The 20,556-nt window shown below is 36.5% G+C and overlaps 1 non-coding gene across 1 annotated transcript; it reads right to left on the bottom strand.

Annotated features, from left to right (window-relative positions):
* Positions 1-204: 204 nt before the first annotated feature.
* LOC148576697 (small nucleolar RNA R71) lies at positions 205-308 on the bottom strand. Its single transcript, XR_015904232.1, has one exon. It is a non-coding gene; the product is annotated as a small nucleolar RNA R71 (small nucleolar RNA).
* Positions 309-20,556: the final 20,248 nt, after the last annotated feature.

The following is a 20,556-nucleotide window of genomic DNA, read 5'->3' as shown; positions in this document are numbered from 1 at the left end:
CATCTCACAAAATTCCTGAGAATTTGTGACACTGTGAAGTCCAATGGAGTCCAGGAAGATGCCTATAAACTGCTCTTGTTCCCATTTTCACTTAGGGACAAAGCAGCTAAGTGGCTGGAATCATTCCCAAGGGGGAGTCTAACAACATGGGATGAGGTGGAAAGCAAGTTTCTGGCACGTTTCTACCCTCCACAAAAGGTCAATAGGCTTCGATCTGAGGTTCAGACTTTTAGACAACAAGATGGTGAAACTCTCTACGAGGCATGGGAGAGATTCAAGGACTTGACAAGGAAATGCCCACCAAACATGTTCCATGATTGGGTGCAATTGCACATCTTCTATGATGGTCTCTCTTATGAATCAAGGAAGGCTGTAGACCATTCATCAGGAGGTTCATTGAACAAGAAAAAGACTGTGGAAGAAGCCATTGAAGTGATCGAGACAGTGGCTGAGAATGAGTACTATTATGCATCAGAAAGGCACAACACTAAGGGAGTCATGGAGCTGAACCATGTTGATACAATTCTAGCCCAAAACAAGGTGTTTGCCAAGCAACTAGCAGAGCTTACCAGGCAATTAGAAACAAAGCAAGTGGCTGCAATACACACACAAGATCAAGAGGAAGCAGGCATTGAAGGAGGTGATTGGGATGAGGTTAACTATGTGGGAAACCAACAAAGGCAATCATATGATCCACACTCCAACACTTACAACCCAGGCTGGAGAAACCACCCAAACTTTGGGTGGGGAAACCAACAAACCCAACCACAAAACCACAAACCTTACAACCACAACCAACAAAACAATTCCACATACCAAAACTCCAACCAAAGATCATACCAAGCCACACAAAACACTTACCCCCAATCATCATATCATGGCCAAAATAATCAACATACCCAACCTAATCCGAACCAACAATTTCAAGATCAATTAAACCGGATAGAAGGAATTATGGCAACCATGAGTCAAGACATCATTGAACTGAAGAGCTTCAGGGATGATGTGAGAACTACCTTAAGAAACCATGGTGAAAAACTCAAAAGGATGGAATCTCAAGTAGGAGAGCTATCTCAACAGGCACCCAAATCAACTGCAGTGTTCCCTAGTGACACAGAAAAGAATCCTAAAGGGGAACAAAAGAGAGTAAGATGGGAAGAATGCAAAGCCATCACCATAATGAAGGAAGTCTCAGGAGAAGAAGGAATCAGGTCCTCAGAGCAGGAACCAGAAATCTTGAAGGAAGGTGTGGAAGAAGTTAAGCAGGAAGGTGGAACTGAGCAAGCCAAGGATCTGCAAAAAGGCATGATGGAAGTATACCAACCAAAAGCACCATTTCCTGAGAGGTTAGGAGGAGGTGAAAAAAAGAAAACCTATTCAAGGTTTCTAGAGACATTTAACTCTCTGCATGTCAATATTCCCTTTCTTGAGATTCTTCATCAAATTCCCACACACATCAAGTATTTAAAGGAATTGTTAAGCAAGAAAAGAGTTTTGAAGGGAGGACAAACGGTAACAATGAACAAAGAATGCAGTGCTCTCATCAAGAAGGACACACTCTCTAAGAAAACGGACCCAGGAAGTTTTCATATCCCTTGCATCATAGGGGAAACAAAAATTGACAGAGGATTCTGTGATCTAGGAGCTAGCATAAACGTGATGCCTCTAACTCTTATGAAGAGGCTACAACTGAATGAGGTGAGATCCACTGATGTAATCATACAACTGGCTGACAAAACTCAGAAGCAAGCTGAAGGGGTAGTTGAAAATGTGCTGGTGAAAGTGGGGGATTATTATTTCCCCACATACTTTGTCATTGTGGACATGGAGGAAAGCTACTTACACCCTATCATTCTGGGCAGACCATTTCTAGCCACTACTAGAGCGCTCATAGATGTAGAACAAGGAGAGCTAATTCTGAGAATACATGAGGAACAGCTCATTTTCAAAGTCTTCAAACCTGCATCTGAGCCTGAACCAGAACCTGAAAAGCCTAAAGATGATAGTAGCCATCCGTGTTTGGAGGAAAGTAATCCAGCAGCTGAGACTCTAAAACAGTCATTGGAAGGCAAACAAGAGTTGCAAGAGTTAGAGCCACAAGAGTCAGTGGAAACAGATCAGAAGGATCCTCTTAACATAAAGGTCAATGAAGAAATCCTCAAGAGAAAGGGAAGAGTAATAGGGAGATTGCCAAGAGGATGGAGAAACAAGAAAATTCCCACTGAAGGTTTTTCTCCGGGAGATAACGTGATATCAAGTCATTATCTGCAAATCCCACCTAGCCTCAAAACCATTCCTTCCCAGCTTCCTCAAGTGTTCACAATCAGGAAAGTTCTTTCTATGGAACATTTAGAGGTCATGAATGAATCAAGTGGGGACGTTTTCATAGTGAGAGGAGATGACGTCAAGCACTACAATCCACCCTAACAAGGGACAACCGTCAAGCTAGTGACGTTAAAGAAGCGCTTCATGGGAGGCAACCCATGTTTTTAGTATCCTTAATCTTTAGTGCTTTGCTTACGTCTAATAAAACATGGTTTCTTATGCATGAACTTGAATCCTCAGGACAACTATTGATTAAGTGCACTAAACCGTGCATGTAAACTACAATTGGTCTCTAAGTTTGGTGTGCCTGATGGCACTCCCAAATCTTACTCAAATTGAATTCCATCTTTCATTCAAGGTGCACAACCAAACATTAAGTTTGGTGTTCTTTTTGAACACAGTTTATGAAAAGCAAGAAGTTCCTCTGGATTTCAAAATTCATGACAAGTATACCATTCACATGTTTTAATACTTTGTTTTCAATTACTTAGGGTAGTAACTTTATTTAGAATCAAAGAGCCAAGGTGACTATGATTTATTAGAATTATGCACACTCATTAAGGACAACCAATGTGGATTTCATGTCATCAGGAGACTTAACCAAACACTAAGTTTGGTGTCCAAATAATAAGTGTGCATACATGTAGAAGTCACGGCTATAAGCTCATAAAGACAAGCATTGATTTACATGTGCAAATACTATTCATGATTCACATGGACCGAAAAATGATAGCAAATTTGTTTGTTTGTGCAGGTACAAAAGAAAAGACAAAAATGGAGGAAAAAGACAAAGGGAGGTACGTGCTTGGTCAAAAAGAAAATTCACAAATCTTTGAAACTAACACATGGGAAAAGGAAGTTCTGCAAGAAAAGAAAGCTACATGTACAACCTAATGCATCCAGAATACTTCCAAGAAAATGAAAAGCCAATCGTCCTTATCTACAATTCATATATTTACCATCAAGCCACCCTTCACAAACCACCCTAGCCGTTCATTTTTCACTCATGGGCACTATAAAGAACCACTTGGGGAACGAGTCCCACACCACCAATTCTCCTTCATACACATTTTCCTTCATCATAGCATAACCATCTCTTGCCGAAAACAACCTCACCACACCTCCAACAACACTTCTTGCTTCACCTTGTCAACTTCAGTTGTCACTTACCAAAACTAAAAAAAAAAAAAAAAAACCAATGGCAGCTTCATCTAGCCACAAAAGAAGAAAAGACAAGCAGCCAATGGAGGAAAACAGGGAATTCGATGCATGGAGATACAGATCAGTATTCCATGAGATTCAAGCCGAATGGATGAGACCTAAAACGGTACTAGCTGAGGTTCCCTTTGACCTTGAAAAGGATGAGTTCCCAGGTGTTTGGGAAAAGATCAAAAAGAGGAAGTGGGAGCTCCTAACTAAGCCAATCACTAGAATCAACATCAACTTGGTGAAAGAGTTTTATGCAAATGCAGTAAGGGAGGATCAAACCAAGAACCCCACATACAAAAGCTATGTGAGAGGGGTGGAAGTTGACTTCAGTCCCAAAGCAATCATGAAAACTCTTGGCCTGAAAAACATACATTTCAGCCAAGCAAGTTATGAAGAAAGGATGATAGGAGAACCTGACTATACAACTATTGCTGAAGACCTTTGTGCCATCAGAGCTGAATGGGTGAGAAAAACAAGAGGGGCTCCAAGAGTCTTGAGAAGGGGAGACCTAACACCTGAAGCTAAAGGGTGGTATGCAATAGTTAGGAGATCCATCCTACCCACTGCAAACTCTTCAGAAATAGTCCCTAAAAGAGCCATCTTGCTACATTGCATTATGGTTGGAGGGGAGATCAAAGTTCATAAACTCATTGCTGAACAGATACAAGAGTTTAGTGAGAAAAGTGACCCTGAATCCTGGCTTCACTTCCCTAGCACTATCATTAGACTATGCATCGATGCCCAAGTACCACTTGAGGATGAAAGACCTAATTGGCTATATCCTGGACTGGCCATAACTGCACACAGAATGACTCTTGGCCCAACTCCTCCAAGACATACAAGAAGAAGAAATGAAGAAGGGCAACAAGTGGAAGCCGAGCAAGAAGCAGAACAAGAAAGACAAGAAGGAGAAGATAGAGAAGAAGAGCAAGAAGAGCAAGCAACTCCTGAAAGAAGACAACGAATTCCCAGAGACCCCATAGATATGAGCAGAATGCAGGAAATCATGGAAGGAATGTCTCAACAATACATGAGGTCTCAGGAGAGACAAGAAGACTTTCATCTAAAAATGATGGATATGCAAAGGAACTTTGAATCAAGATTCTTTGATCTGCAAAGGGAACAAAATCTACACTTACAGGAATCCTTCAGCCACATATGCCAACACCAAGATGCCAATGTCTTGGCAATCAAGGAAGCCACCACTTTACAGAATGCAAGATACTCAGTCCAAGCTGACTACAACATCAGTTCGCAAATCAAGCTTAACTACATAGGGGAACATCTACACAAGATGGACCCAGCATTCCCAGCTTATGATGAGTATTTCAAAGGGAGGAAAGAAGGAGAAATAAACAAGGCAATGATCCTTGAAAAAGGAGTGGAAGAAACGATGAAAAAGGCTGGATTCTGGAAAAAGCTCATAAGAAAAGACAAAGGAAGCACAAGTGGTCAAAAAGAGGCAGGAAGCAAGAAGAAGCAGGATCCCAAGAATTAAGAAGAACCAAGCAATAAATAAGAGGTGGTCTCGTTCCTTAATAATCAAATGATAATTGGTGAATTGTCTTTATGAATGTGTTTTCATCATAAGTCATTTAGGTGTTATGTGGAGTTTTGTTTTATGAGTTGTTTTTTTTTAGTATGTCTGTGTGTTAATTGCTTTGAATAAAGTGAATGCCTAGATGTTTGGATATAACTTCACCTTCTTAAACAAGTGCGTGCCATGCTTGTTCTGTTTCCGAAAATAAAAGAAAAGTTTGAACAAAAGTAACTTGGCTAAATTAGTGACAAATCAAGTAGAATTAAGTGGTGGTATGCATGCTTGATTGTTTAGTCAGATCACTAAAATTAGAGTGTAGAATTATCATTTTTTATGTAGAAAGTAAAAATTGTCTATGGATCTTGATGAATAAATGTCTTTGGCCATGAAAAAGAAAGAAAAAGAAAAAGAAAAAGCCACGGAAAAAGACAACCAAAAAGCAAAAAAAATTGAGAAAATAAGCTAGGTACCAATGGTTTGAACTTCTGAGACAAATGCCTGTGGTGTTTATGTATTAAGGATATGCTTGGATGAATAGGTTCTGAGGAGTGTTTCAACACTTGGTAACTTGGGTTAACTAACCCGGGATTATCAACCAAAAGTCCATTATCAAGAGCAACCTAAATACAAAACATTTAGTCACACAAAGAGGTGCTGGGCACCAATGTCTCAAGAAGACATGTGAACTAAAATGCCTAAAGTGGATATGTGTAGTGCACTGATAAGAAAAAGAAAATGCCAAAGGCTTGTGCAACACATGACACTAAGCAAACAAGGAGCAAAAGAAGCTCTAAGAAAAAGAAAAGAAAAACAAAGAAGAGAAAAGTGCCAAAGACATAAGAATAACAAGAGGCCATAGCAATTTTTGATGGATGCAATGAAAAAGTGATAATCCTACCTGATAAGTATGAAAAAGTGATGCTGCAACTTTCTGCATAAAACCCTTCTGATGAACTTCAAATGCTTGCTAATATAGCCAATGTAATTGCTTTCTGTTTCATACTTTCTTCTCAAATAACTCAGGACTTGCTTAGGGACAAGCAAGTATTAAGTTTGGTGTTGTGATGCCAAGGCATCATAGGCTAGTTTCACTAACATTTTTCTGTTAGTTTTAGTTGTTTTATGCATTTTCTTGAGCTTAAAGTAACCAAAAATGGTTAAATGAAGAACAAAGTAATGAACCATCCAAACAATATGATTTTGATGCAAATTCCATGAGTTTTAGTTCTATTACTTAAATACTATGAATGAAAGATTTCTCATGAAATTTTGCAAGACTTTGATGCAATTGTTTGGATGATTTCAGGGAAGAAGAGGCTAAGCAAGGAAGCAACAAAATCAATAAAGGAAGCTTGAATATCACATGTGGAGTTTAAGTTCCAGTTTAAGCCTAAACTGGAGCTTAAACGCCAAAATCATGAAGGATAAGAAATGCTGGGATTGAAGTTTAACCTCCAGTTTGACCTCAAACTGGAGGTTAAACGCCAGAATGAAAAGCCTCACTTAAGGAGCATTCCACGTTTAACCTCCAGTTTGACCTCAAACTGGAGGTTAAACGCCAGAATGAGTATGCCACCAGGGAGGAGTTCCACGTTTAACCTCCAGTTTGACCTCAAACTGGAGGTTAAACGCCAGAACCAGGAAGAGTACCAGGGAGCCATTCCACGTTTAAGCTCCAGTTTGACTCATACTGGAGCTTAAACGTGTTCGATAGTTTTATTACTCCAGGGTTGCTCTCTCCATCTCCACGTTTAACCTCCAGTTTGACCCCAAACTGGAGGTTAAACGTGTTCGACACCTCCAGGGCCACCATTCTAAGCTTCCACGTTTAACCTCCAGTTTGACCTCAAACTGGAGGTTAAACGTGTTCGACCTCCAGTATGCCTCCACCCTTTTCCACGTTTAACCTCCAGTTTGACCTCAAACTGGAGGTTAAACGTGTTCGACCTCCAGGGCTGCCCTTCCTATCTCCACGTTTAAGCTTCAGTTTAACCTTAAACTGAAGCTTAAATGTGTTCGACTACATGACCCTCCAGGGCTACCTTCTTCCATTTCCACGTTTAAGCTTCAGTTTAACCTTAACTGAAGCTTAAACGTGCTTCTACAAATGGCCTCACTGGAAGTGTCTGGCGTTTAAGTTGCAGTTTAAGCTTAAACTACAACTTAAACGCCACTCTTGAAAAAGGTTTCTAGGCCAAAAATATTGTGATTTAAGTTAGTCTTTGAGCACAATTATTAACTTAAACTTACTTTGGTATGAAACCCAATTGAATATCATGGTTTATGGGATTGGGCCTGAAGGATTGATGAGTTTGAAATCTCAATTTATTGAGTCATGTGTCATTATTTGATTATCACTAAGTTGGCTCAATAAATGTTACAGGATTTGGATCAACAACCTCATCAAGATTATGGATCATAAACCCAAGGCAAAAGGAAAGCAAGGAGAGGCCTCAAAAGCCCAAGAAGCACAACTGAAGCTCAATATAGAAAGTGTATAAATAGGATAGAAGTTAAGTTAGAGGGACCTGGACTTGGACTTTTAGCGAAGTTTTCCTTTTCTTTGTAATTGAATTCAGAGCTATGATTCACTAAACCCCCTTTCATTGGGTTAGGGAGCTCTATTGTAATTCAATGAATCAATAATAGTTTATCTTCTTCTTCAATCTTTTCTCTTGAATTTTGTTAGAAAGTTTCTCGATCTAATTCCATTGAGTAGTTGTCTTGGGAAAGAAACTACTCATACTTGGAATCCTTCGGAGCCTTGGGAAAGGAATGGAGGATTCATGCTAGAGAAGCTTTCTCACAGTGGATTGGATTGGGGTTTGGATGGATATTGTGACATGTAATCCTACCAAATTGTGGTTCATGAAATTGTGTGGTATAATCAGTGATCAAGCATCATCTCTTCTTATGAACATTTAAACCAAGGGATTGGGCATTTGTTTGTTTTTAGAGAGCATTGGTGAGCCAAGGAATTGGGATCCAATCATATAAGATTGCCAAGCAAAATTCAATGAATGCATTGGTTGAGGAAGAGATATACATGTTTTGATTCGGAGATTTCAATATCTCCTAAACCCAATGAATTCCCCATTTCTGATTTCCACTTTCTCTTTACATTCTGCAATTCAATTCTTGCAATCATCCCCATTCCCTTTTAATTTCAGCAATTTACATTCTGCTCTTTAATTCATGCAATTTAAGATTCAGCCATTTAATTTTCTTGTCATTTACTTTTCCCGCCAATTTTACATTCCGCAATTCTCATCTCAAATCTTGATTCCGCTCAACTAGAACACACTTCTAATCCGAATTGCTCACTCAACCAATCCTTGTGGGATTCGACCTCACTCTATTGTGAGTTTTTACTTGACGACGATAACCGGTGCACTTGCCGGAAGGAATTTTGCCGATCGTGCAATTTCCTAAATCGTAGCATAACACGTTTATGCGCATCATTATGTCTGCTAATTGAATTGAATTCTACTAACTCTAGTCTTTCCTTAGGAGTTGGCTAGGACTTGGGGATCTAACTAATTAGTCCACTTGACTTTCCCTTGCTTTCGTAAAGGTTAACTAAGTGGGATTAACTTCAATTCTCATAAGAATAACTAGGATAGGACTTCCAAATTTTCATACCTTACCAAGAGTTTATTTTATAGTTATTTATTTATTTTACTTGTCATTTAAATTACATGTTCCTAACTTTCAAAACCCCCAATTTACAAAACTCATAGCTAATAATAAGTCATACCTCCCTGCAATTCCTTGAGAAGACGACCCGAGGTTTGAATACTTCGGTTATCAATTTTAAAGGGGTTTGTTACTTGTGACAACCAAAACGTTTGTAAAAAAGGATGATTGCTTGGTTTCAAAACTATACTTGCAACGGGAATTTATTCTAAATTCTAAACCGTCAATCTACCGTTCTTTCAAAAAATGGCGCCATTGCCGGGGAATTGCAAACGTGTGCCTTATTATTGCTTATTGTAAATATTTTCTTTTTGCTTGTTTATTTGTTTTTATTTTTGTTTTTTATTTTTGCTTTTTCGTAAATTAAGAGGTTATTGGTTTTTATTTAGTTATTTAAAAAAAATTCAAAAATTTGTTCTTGGTGTTCATCTTGATCTTCAAGTTGTTCTTCGTGTTCATCTTGACCTTCAAGTTGTTCTTAGTTGTTTTCTTCGTTTTGATCTAAAAAATTTTAAGTTGGTGTCATTTTAATGTTTTTTTTCTTTCCTCATTTAATTCAAAAATATCTTTTCTCTTGATTTTAATTGAATTTTCAAAACTTGCATAAAAAAAATTTTAGATTTCTATTTTAAAATTTTTATCTTATCGTATCTTAGTTTTAAATTTCAAAATTCAAATCTTTTTCAAAAATCATATCTTTTTCAAAACCTTATCTTATTTCAAAAATCAAATTTCAAATTTCAATATTTAAATTCAAAAATTCAAAGTCCAAGTTTAAAATTTTAAATTTAATATTTTAAAAATCACACCTTTTCAAAATTTAAATCTTTTTCAAATTTTTATCTTATATTGTTGACTTTTTCAAAATTCAAATTTCAAGATTTAAAAATTCAAATTTAAAAAATTTTCAAATTTCAAATTTCAAAATTGAAAATTCAAATTTCAAAATTTAAAATTCAAAATTTAAATTTCAATAACCTTTTAATTTAAATTTGTTTTATTTTCGTTTTTAATTTTTATTTGCTACTATGAACTCTCACCCCTTTGGCTATGTGTCTGGTTACAATTATGTTGCAGGAAGAGGAAATTATAATGAAAACAAGCATCAAGGTTGGAACAATCAAAGATGGGAGGTGCCACAAGGATTTGATCAACCCTTATGGCAACAACCACCCCCTTGCAGTTACCAACAAGCCCCACCATATGCTTATGAATCGCTTCCTCGACATAGCTTTGAACCACCATACTCACAAGCCACCTACAACCATTCACCTCCATATGGCCCTAATCCTTATCTACCACACGAACCACCATATGAACCACACCCAGAACCACCACCTCAATATTCACCATCTCTATATCCTTATCAAGAAGAACCACCTTCCTATTATGAACCCTTTCTCCAAAATAATGAACCCTCCTATCCACCCCAACCTCCATTGGATAACAACGCCCTTAGTGCTATTCTTCAAGGGCAAGAAAGGATGAATAAGAGTGTGCTAAATTTTGCGGCCGCCTTAGGCGAGTTAATAAATCGAATAGCTTCCCAACATCTAAGCACTCAAAGAACTCCCATGGCTACATGTGGAGAATCAAAAGAAGAGCAAAGCATGAAGGAGACAGTAGAAACTTCGGTGGACAATGAGGAGCATGGCTTTGTATTGGAACAAGTAGAGGAGGCCATAATAGTTGCAGAGGAAGAAGTGGTTGAAGACTTAGGAGATGCTGAACCTCCATGGGAAAGTCAGGTTATAGAACCTCCTTCCAAGGCACTTGAAATTGATGCTGAGGAGGGTGTACAACCTCCAAGGCATATCATGGTTGAAGACTTGGAAGAGGTTGGTCAAGAGATGGAGATTAAAGAAGAAGAAGCACAGCCTCCCATGCCCTTGGTGAGCAATGAAGAAGAGATTGAATTGGAAGAAAGCTACCAAGAGGAAGAGGTTGATATTGAAGAAACTTGCAAAGAGGTGGAAGCTGTCAGAGAAGAGCACAAGGGAGTGGAGCTTGCAAATTCGTTAGAAATTTCTCCCCCTAAGTTGACATCATCCTTCACAACATTCGAGTGGGTAAAATTCATATCCCTTAGCTTTCTAATTCCACTTGAAAATGGGCTACTGGAGACAGATGGTCAACTTAGAGCTCTTTGTGGCATTAAGAGTAAGAGGAAGATGGTTAGTGGTCAGAGTTGTCAGGCAAGGTTCATTAAGGTTCCACATTCCGCACTGGAGTACAAGTGTTGGTGCAGAGCTCAATTAAATGGGTCTAGGAAGTTGTTTGGACGCTTCAGTGAGAATTCTAAATCTGAACCACCCGCATGGAATCATGATAATAAACTTGAAGACGGGTGTAGAAACAAGATTTGGGATCCAGGAATATATGAAGATCAACTTTGGGAGCTCAAATCTTGTGAAGAACCCCATCAAAGCTTAAGGAATTTACTTAGTATCAATAGAGCTTATTGGAAGTCCAAGCATTGGTGGAAATTTCAAGACGAGTTCAAGCACAAGCCACCATGACAAGGAGCTCAGCACATGTCCAACTTAAGGACTTTAACTAAAAGTGCTAGGTGGGAGACAACCCACCGTGGTATGATCGTTCCATTTTCAATCTTATTTAGTTTTGTTTCTTTTTGAGTTTTATTTTATTTTATTGAACCTGGAATTATTCATAACATCTGCATCAGTATCTGCATACTGCATTCTGCATTTTGCATAAAAAAATCGCCATGCGACGCGACAGCGTCGCCGACGCGTCCGCGTCACCAGTGCATTGGGAAGAAAAGAGGATTGAATAGAGAGTCACACGAAAGCATGGCTGGAGGCGTGCCTTTGGCACAATTTGATCCACGCGAACGCGTGCCCTAAAAATCGACGTAAAAAAGGTGTATGGCAGCAAGTTATGATGGAGTGGGGCTGGAACCGCGCTAGAAGCACAAGCCCCACCACGAAATCGCATGCCCCACGCGTCCGCGTCGTTTTTGAAAGTATGGCCATTCACACGATCGCGTCAACCACGCGACCGCATCACCCAAAAATTTGGCAAAAAGAGTTTCGAACAGAAAGTTGCGCGAACGCGAGGCTGCACTCGCGCCAATCGCACAAATCAGGTCACGCGATCGCGTGACCCACGCGTCCACGTCAACTGACCTTATCGCGCACCACGCGACCACGTCACTCACGTGTCTGCGTCACCTGCGTCGCACAACTTATCCAGATCAGCGCCAATTATCTTATCTTTTCTTTTCTAATCCTAATTTCTTCTATCTTTTCTTCTTTCTTCTTCCTTTTCTTACTTTTTTCTTCTTCATCTCTTTAACTTCTCATCCCTCTTCACTTCCATTCTATTTCTTTTAATTTATTTGCATACTTTCATTCATTGCATTATTTTTATTGGTTTTAGAATTTTATTTGGGTCATTATTTTCTATATTTTTGTGGATTATTAAAATGGTTTGACAATTATATATTACTTTTTAAAGGGTTGCTTGTATGTTCAATTTAATACATTCAATAACTTATTTACCATGCATGCTATGTGTTTGTGAAAACGCCCGTATGGCATTGTGCACTATTTTTAGATTTCTTTTATTCTACTACTCTAAATGCTTGCTTTTCACAAAACCCTTTTTATATTTTATTAATTAAATATAATTGTTATTCAAACATGTTAGTTTGAAAGACTTGGTAATCTAACATGGACATTGAATGCTTGATCTATGCTACTCATGCCTTTGCCTGCATGCCAATAAACATCTTGCATTTAATTGTCATCATATGCACCTGCTATATTTCCATTGATGATTTTTCATATGTAGTCATGACCATGTGTTAACATCATTCATCTTTTAATGTGCATTGATTACCACCTTTTCTGTTCTCTTCCTTGCCCTAACCCTTGACATTTTAACATACTTTCTCTTTTCTTTCTATCAGGATGGCCACCAAGAAAGGCAAGGAGAAAGCGACTCCCAAATCAACAGCGAGAAAAGGAACAAAAAGAGTCCCAGCTGAGAAACCACAACCCCCATCCACTTGCACATCTTAGCATGCACCGAGGACGGTGCAATTTTTAAGTGTGGGGAGGTCGATACCGACTTCCATGGGTTAGTTACTTCATATTTTAACACCAATGTTTAATTTTCTTTGTTAAATTAGTTGTTGCATTTGCATGTTTGATTGCATGATTATTTGATTTTGTGCATATTTTACCACTTGGTTGAAGTAATATTTTCTTTTTCAAGAAACCTTTTATAGCATTTCACTAATTTGAAAAAAATTTAATGTTAAACTTATTTGAAGAAATATTATACTAGAACATGGTTTAGAGCTTGAACACACAAAACCAGTGAGATTTTGAGCCTATTTGATTGGTTGCATTTTATCAACCAAAATTTTATTTTTGGTGTGTGTTGTTCTCTCTAAAATTGTTATTTTTGTCTTGCTTAATTCTATAAATCCATTATTTGATGTATGCATACACTTACATGATTGAGGCCTTTATTTCACTGAGCTTACATACCCATATGGCCTTACCCTTTTCATTATTCTTTGCAAACCAATTTTGAGCCTGTTTTACCCCTTTGTTCTTTACTTTAGCACATCATTAACTCTAAGCGAAAAACAATAATGTCCTTAATTTGAATCATTGGTTAGCTTAGACTAGTGAGAGTGCTTATGATTTAAGTGTGGAAAAATTGGGTTTGGAAACATTTGGTTTGAGAATTGAGTATGTTAGAATTTTTTGAAAATGTGAAAAAATGTTTAGGACATGATTCATGCATCCAATAATTTAATCATATGCATTGAGAAAAATAAAAGAAAAGAAAAAAATATATATATATAAAAAAGAAAGAAATGAGAAAAAGAAAAGAAAAAGAGCAAATAAGTAAAAGGGGACAAAATGCCCCAAGTTAAATGGTGAAAGCAATGCATATGTACTGTACTCAAAATCGGATGCATGAATATGTGAAAAACATGGTTAATGGATAGTTAGATGTTGTATTATGATTACATGGATTGTCTAAGTTAGGTGAAAAAGTTTAAGTTAATTAAGGATTCAGATTTTAGTCCACTTGGCCAAATACAATCCTACCTTGACCCTAACCCCATTAGAACCCTTAAAAGACCTCTTGATATGTATATCTGTGCATTAAATTTTTGTTGATTGTTAGATGAAGAGCAAGCCTTAGAAAGCAAGATTAGTAGAGAATTGAGAGATCGAACCTTAAACACGTGAGCGATTAGAGTGCATACACTTCCAGTGAGGGTTCGACGCTCGATTCTTTGTTCCCAGCTTTCATGAGCTATTTTCTTCTGCAAGTCTATTTGTACTTCATTTTTATGATTTGAATTAGTGAAATCTGGTTCAAGTTTGTTCTTGAAAGGTTTATTTACTTTTCACCAAGTAGGTAGAAGCATTTCACATTTTGTTGCATTCATATAGATAGGATTGCATTTCATACATTTTACCATTCCTCTTCACTCCTTTATAGCTTCTTTTAAGCTTAGCATGAGGACATGCTATTGTTTAAGTGTGGGGAGGTTGATAAACCACTATTTTATGGTTTAACTTGTGCTCAATTGAGTGGATTTTATCAACTCTTTACCCACTTATTCATACTATTTGCATGGTTTTACTTTTTCCTTCCTGATTTTGTGCTATGATTGAAAACATGCTTCTTTGATCTTATATTTGCTAATATTAATCCTCTCTTATTACCATTAGATGCCTTGATATATGTGTTCTGTAATGACCCAATTTCTGGTACGTCATGATCATACTAGAAACTGAGCGCTACCAACTTGTCTACCTAGTTATTATCTATTATTTATTATATGAGCCTGATTCGTTGTTAAAAGCGTAGCTATTTTGCGAGGTACCTTTTTTTTTAAAAAATGTTTGGATTAAAAACAGAATCATTTATAATCAGTCCACAAATAGTAACAGATAAAACATTTATAAACTACCATACATACATATATCACAAGCAGTTGATATCATTCCGTGATCTAGCATTTATTAGAGTATAGCCTTTTAGTTAGAACACCCCTTGACATAGCTAGATAATAACTATATACATATATATACATACAACATCCCAGGTCCTGACCTATTCAAGAAGTCCCTAAGCTGGCACCCAGGCTAGCCTAGACTCTATACTCACCTAGTCCCTCTAAACTACTAAAACGAGGGAAAGTACGTTCTAGGTCTTCAAAACTCAAGTCAGGTGGATCGTCATCAAAAGATGGAACATTACTACTACTCCTCTGCGATCAATATTGCCATCAAAGAGCGTCTCTCAAGTACTTCATCGAGTGGCCACATAATAGCAACATCGTACGAAGGACTTAGGTTAAAGTTTGTAGATAAGCAGGGTGTAGACATTGGCTGGCCTCACAGTATATACATATAAACAGGTAACGGAGTTCACTATTGACTCAGAAGACTACCTAGAGCGGAATCCTCTTTGCAGAACAGTCATCAGCAAACTATGGAAGGTTACTCATGCTTCCATCTGAAGGGGGAATGGAGAGAGAAGGGGTAAGAACTGGGGAGTTCTTAGTAGGGCCGGGGTTATTAGTTACGTTCATTAATTCTGTGTTGTTTAGCAGATAAATAGTAGAATACCGAGAAGCAGTAGACAGAAGAAACAGATAAATAGAGAAAATAGAGAAATCAAAAAGCAAAACACAAACAAAAGAATACAAAAAAATAAAACACAGACACAGAAAATAGAATGAAAACAAAGAAGGCATACATTCAAACAACAATCATAACAGAGGAAATGCGCAACCAAATATGATGCATGTCTAGCCCTAGTGCAGGTAATGAGCTCATCTATCGGTTACATACCCGCTCCCGACGTTACCCAGCAACCTCTGTCTGGATAAGGCTTTCTTGTTGGCAATATCCACTGTAAGCAACCTTTGTCTTGCAGGGTATCCACTGCAAGCAACCTTTGTCTTGCAGGGCAGCACTTATTAGCCGATATACGCCCAACAGACTCACTGTAAGCAACCTCTGTCTTACAGGAGCAACAACATACTCACTGTAAGCAACCTCTGTCTTACATGAGCAATAACACACTCACTGTAAGCAACCTCTATCTTACAGGAGCACACTCATCTCGATACCTCTGTAAGCAACCTCTGTCTTACAGCAAAGCATTATAGCAAGGTATCCCAGGAAAGCGTTCTCAGTGGTCGTACCACCATCTATCTGACTGCCTCTCTGCAACAGATTCTTACATAATCATTCTCATTATCATCATTCATTAACATTCTCATTATTCATCATCACTTTCACATTCTTATGCAGTACCTCTTTCTTTCTTTGTTCAATCATGCTATACAAACTCTACAGCTTTTACTTTTACAACATCTTTACTCAAACCATTTCTCTTTATCACATTACTCTTTTCTCTTTGTCTTTTTACTTTGCTCTGATTACTCTTTTCTCTGTATCCCTTTATTCTTTTTTGGTTACTCTGTTCTCTGTGTTTCTTTACTCTGCTTTGATTTCTCTGCTTAACATATGTATTTAAAGCTTATGTGAATTTCGGTATGAATAGTTAGTCTGTTCCAAGTATAGGTTCATTAAGTCTATACTGAAACAGTTTAACTTTTCATATTATACCTAACCCTAGTCGGAACTCAAGAACTAACTATGTTGCCCTAGTTCGTTCACTAATCTCTGTCTGTTTTTCTGTCATTAAAACTTTACAGACTTTTTCTTTGACTTTTATCTTTTCTTCAACTTTTTATCTTTCTTTTATCTTTGCCTCACTAACATGTTATTACCACTCCCTAAGTGTTTTATGAAGGTGATTATGAGATTCTGCACTTAAAGTTGTCTTTCTAAAGCTTTTACAGAAAACTGCCTTTTCCGCATATTTTATTATTTTTATTAAAATAATATTTTTAATTAAATATTATTATTTAATATTTTATTATTATTTATTATTTTATTACTAAATTTTCGAAAATTACCTTGCCTTTACCTTTTAACCTTTAAAATTAACTTTTTACCCCGGTAGCTTTTAATATTTCTACTTTAACCACCCTAACTTTCAGAAATTACAAAATAACCCCTCAAACACCAAAATAATTACAACCTTGCCCTTTTTAAGATCTAAGGCCTGTTCTTCCATGTTCTTTACCACACTCAAAGTGTTCTTTGTGTTCTTCATAAATTCTTCAGATTCTTTCTCTGTTTTTACCCGTTTTTCAGTCTTTTCAGCAACCGATTGTGACCAAAATTCATAATAAATTAGCAGCCACTAAAACTCCATCTTTTCTACATGATTTTAACACAAATCGAACTCCAATTTAAGGCCTAGGGTTTGTTTTTCCAGCAGCCCTCAAGAACAACATTCATAGCTTGAATATCATCAAATTTCATCAAAATTTCAACAAACTTTCACCAAGAATAACTCATATAAGCAATCAATTTCAAGCATAACCAAACCATATCATAATCACACATCTCAAAAAAAATCAATCAAGATTAAAGTCGTCACACCCTACCTGGTTTTGCTGCTCCTAATTCGGTTAGACTTTCAGGTGGTCCTTAAGCACTTTTTCCTCCTAAATCACATCAAGAACAACTTTAAATCCAAAAACCCTCAACTAACCAAATCTCACTCAGCATGTTAAGAAGTGATTTCTAACCTTTGACTTGCTGTAAATTCACGTTTCTTGGCCCTCAAGTCAAGTTAAGCATGATTTCTAAGGAAAAACATCAAAAAAACACATGTTTTGCATGGTTTTCCTTGAAAACTGAATTGAAGAGGGAGGGAGACAGCCATCTCACCTTATTTCCACCCTTGATAAGTCATATGATCATGTAAAGAAAGAAGAAAGGATCATTTTGGTGAAATCGAAGTTTTGATTTGAGTTTTAGTTCAGAAGAAATCAAGCTTTGAAGATTAAGTGTTCATGAAAGTTTCTCTCTTTTCTCTCTTGTTATTTTCGGCCAAAATGAAGAAATGAGACAGTCTTGGAGTGTCTTGGGGGTGTAGGGTGAGTTTTGATTGGTTGGCTTGAAGGTGGATTAAAATAATATTAAAATATCTCATGTGTATAACTACTAAAACTAGGTGTATCGAAACACACGTAAAAACATCTCTAAAAATTCTTTTCTGAGCTACTAGCATAAAAGACACTAGTAACATATTTAATATGAGAATAAAACATGTATAATGAGGCCTTAGCATTGCTAAAGTCATCAGAGAGTGCCGGTGCTAAGCTGCACCAGTAAACTGTGAACCCGGTTAAACCGATTTCCTATTTTTAACTAAAACAAACTAGGTAACCTTATAATATCATTCAAGAAGCTTCTAATACTAATATAATGATAATATTATCCTATTATCTCTCTTCTCTCATGAATCGAGTCCGGTTCGTCAAACTGAGACTATTTACAAAAAAACAGAATTAAAACTCTTAACCGATACGGTTCAAAAACTGGGTTTTTTGTGACTACGTTATCGAGCGTGCCTCAGAAAAGGTTCTATCTTAAAGATGATATAATGACAATGAGGATTGAGATACTTGATGATATATCAGAGGTTCTCCCCTTACTGATCTTTCGGAGGATTCCGTGCCTTCGAAAAAGATCTTGCATACTCGAAAATCAGGGTTGTTACATGTTAAGTGTTTTCAGAGATTACAGGGCAGGAATGGCTTGGAGGATAGAAAGGAAGCATGCAAAAGTGGAAGGAATACAAGAAGTTGAAGGAACTGCAAAGCTGTCAGCCTGACCCTCTCGCACTAAAATAGTCATAACTTGAGCTACAGAGGTCCAAATGAGATGGTTCCAGTTGCGTTGGAAAGCTAACGTTCGGAGCTTCACAACGATATAAAATTTGCCATAGCTGCCTCAATGCCAGGTGACGCGAACGCGTTGATCACGCGGACGCGTGACCTGGCAAAAATGCAATCCATGCAAACGCGTGGACGACACCTCCGCGTCACTTTGCCGCGACCTGAACGTAACAGAAATCACTGGGGGGCAATTTCTGGACTGTTTTTGACCTAGTTTTCAGTCCAGAAAACACAAATTAGAGGCTATAAAGTGGGAGAATGCATCCATTCATTAACAGGGCTTCCATTATTCACTTTTCATAATTTAGATGTAGTTTTTAGAGAGAGAGGTTCTCTCCTCTCACTTAGGATTTAGGATTAAGATTCCTCTTAAAGGAATTAGGATTTCAACTTTATTATTTCAACTTACAATTTTTTCCGAGTTCCAGGTTCAATGTTCCTTTTATTTGACTTCTGTTCTACTTTTATTCTAGCTTACTAGTTTATTCTATTTTTCTTGTTGATTCTCTTTTTAGCCAAATTGGCTTATGAACTCTTCATGTTAGATTATAATTTCTATTTAATGCAATTTGAGGTATTTCAGTTTATGATTCTTATTTAGCTTTTTATATTCTTGGCATTAATTGATTAACTGGAGGCTCATGGGTTATCAAACTTATCGTGATTGATTGTTATGTCTGCTAATTGAATTGAATTCTACTAACTCTAGTCTTTCCTTAGGAGTTGGCTAGGACTTGGGGATCTAACTAATTAGTCCACTTGACTTTCCCTTGCTTTTGTAAAGGTTAACTAAGTGGGATTAACTTCAATTCTCATAAGAATAACTAGGATAGGACTTCCAAATTTTCATACCTTACCAAGAGTTTATTTTATAGTTATTTATTTATTTTACTTGTCATTTAAGTTACTTGTTCCTAACTTTCAAAACCCCCAATTTACAAAACTCATAGCTAATAATAAGTCATACCTCCCTGAAATTCCTTGAGAAGACGACCCGAGGTTTGAATACTTCGGTTATCAATTTTAAAGGGGTTTGTTACTTGTGACAACCAAAACGTTTGTAAGAAAGGATGATTGCTTGGTTTAGAAACTGTACTTGCAACGGGAATTTATTCTGAATTCTAAACCGTCAATCTACCGTTCTTTCAAAAAATGGCGCTGTTGCCGGGGAATTGCAAACGTGTGCCTTATTATTGCTTATTGTAAATATTTGCTTTTTGCTTGTTTATTTGTTTTTATTTTTGTTTTTTATTTTTTCTTTTTCGTAAATTAAGAGGTTATTGGTTTTTATTTAGTTATTTAAAAAAAATTCAATAATTTGTTCTTGGTGTTCATCTTGATCTTCAAGTTATTCTTCGTGTTCATCTTGACCTTCAAGTTGTTCTTAGTTGTTTTCTTCGTTTTGATCTAAAAAATTTTAAGTTGGTGTCATTTTATTGTTTTTTTCTTTCCTCATTTAATTCAAAAATATCTTTTCTCTTGATTTTAATTGAATTTTCAAAACTTGCATAAAAAAAATTTTAGATTTCTATTTTAAAATTTTTATCTTATCTTATCTTAGTTTTAAATTTCAAAATTCAAATCTTTTTCAAAAATCATATCTTTTTCAAAACCTTATCTTATTTCAAAAATTAAATTTCAAATTTAAATATTTAAATTCAAAAATTAAAAATTCAATTTAAAATTTTAAATTTAAAATTTTAAAAATCACACCTTTTCAAAATTTAAATCTTTTTCAAATTTTTATCTTATATTGTTGACTTTTTTAAAATTCAAATTTCAAGATTTAAAAATTCAAATTTAAAAAATTTTCAAATTTCAAATTTCAAAATTGAAAATTCAAATTTCAAAATTTAAAATTCAAAATTTAAATTTCAATAACCTTTTAATTTAAATTTGTTTTATTTTCGTTTTTAATTTTTATTTGCTACTATGAACTCTCACCCCTTTGGCTATGAGT

Source organism: Arachis ipaensis, chromosome B1, assembly GCF_059453495.1.
Source record: "Arachis ipaensis isolate K30076 ecotype BB chromosome B1, ASM5945349v1, whole genome shotgun sequence".
Taxonomy (NCBI): domain Eukaryota; kingdom Viridiplantae; phylum Streptophyta; class Magnoliopsida; order Fabales; family Fabaceae; genus Arachis; species Arachis ipaensis.
The sequence above is the reverse complement of the archived record's forward strand: the minus strand, read 5'-3'. Positions and strand labels throughout refer to the sequence as shown.